We start from the raw sequence: 684 nt of genomic DNA, 5'->3' as shown, positions 1-684 counted from the left end.
ATCAAAGTGTGCTGAAGATTACAAATGAGAAAGGGTTTAAGTAAACAAACAATAAATGCTAGCTTACATGCAAGCCTTAGAGTTAATGTGGACCAAATAACAATAATATGGCTGTTGGAGCTTTATGTGGGCCGAAAATCTTGCTAGGAGAAAGCCCATGGGCTTCACTTGGGCTTTAGGAAATATCTTCCGCGAGTGTAAGCAAGTTCCGGGCCGAATTGCGTCCGAAGAGTGAAGTGTTGTCATTAGACTCCCGGGATCCGCTAAGAACGTCGTTGACGGCTTTGTTGAGTGTGACACGAAGCGCTCGAGCTCTAGCACGAGTGATTGGTGGTTCGGCTCTATGGTTTGCTCGGGAAGCCTTCGCGTGGTGCACGTCAATTCCCGTTCTCGCGGCTTCGAATGATCTTGTGACGTTATGATCATCCGGCACGAGTCTTGACGCCTGATGGGCCAAGTCTTCAACGTCCTCAAGAGCTCCTTCCGTTAAGCTCCCGTCTTCAAGAGCTTCTTCCGTTATGCTCCCGTCCTCCTCCAAGCTGCTAGGTCCGATGTCCTCATCAGTGTATACCGCATATCGAGTTTGCTTACAACAGGGCTGTCCACTCGGCCACTAAACACTCCCCATTTGAGGTAGTCTACGGATTCAATCCGATCACTCCACTTGACCTCATACCTCTCCCG

The sequence above is a fragment of the Tarenaya hassleriana genome, unplaced genomic scaffold, assembly GCF_000463585.1.
Source record: "Tarenaya hassleriana unplaced genomic scaffold, ASM46358v1 Cleome515, whole genome shotgun sequence".
NCBI classification, from domain to species: domain Eukaryota; kingdom Viridiplantae; phylum Streptophyta; class Magnoliopsida; order Brassicales; family Cleomaceae; genus Tarenaya; species Tarenaya hassleriana.
Note: the sequence above shows the minus strand (reverse complement) of the source record.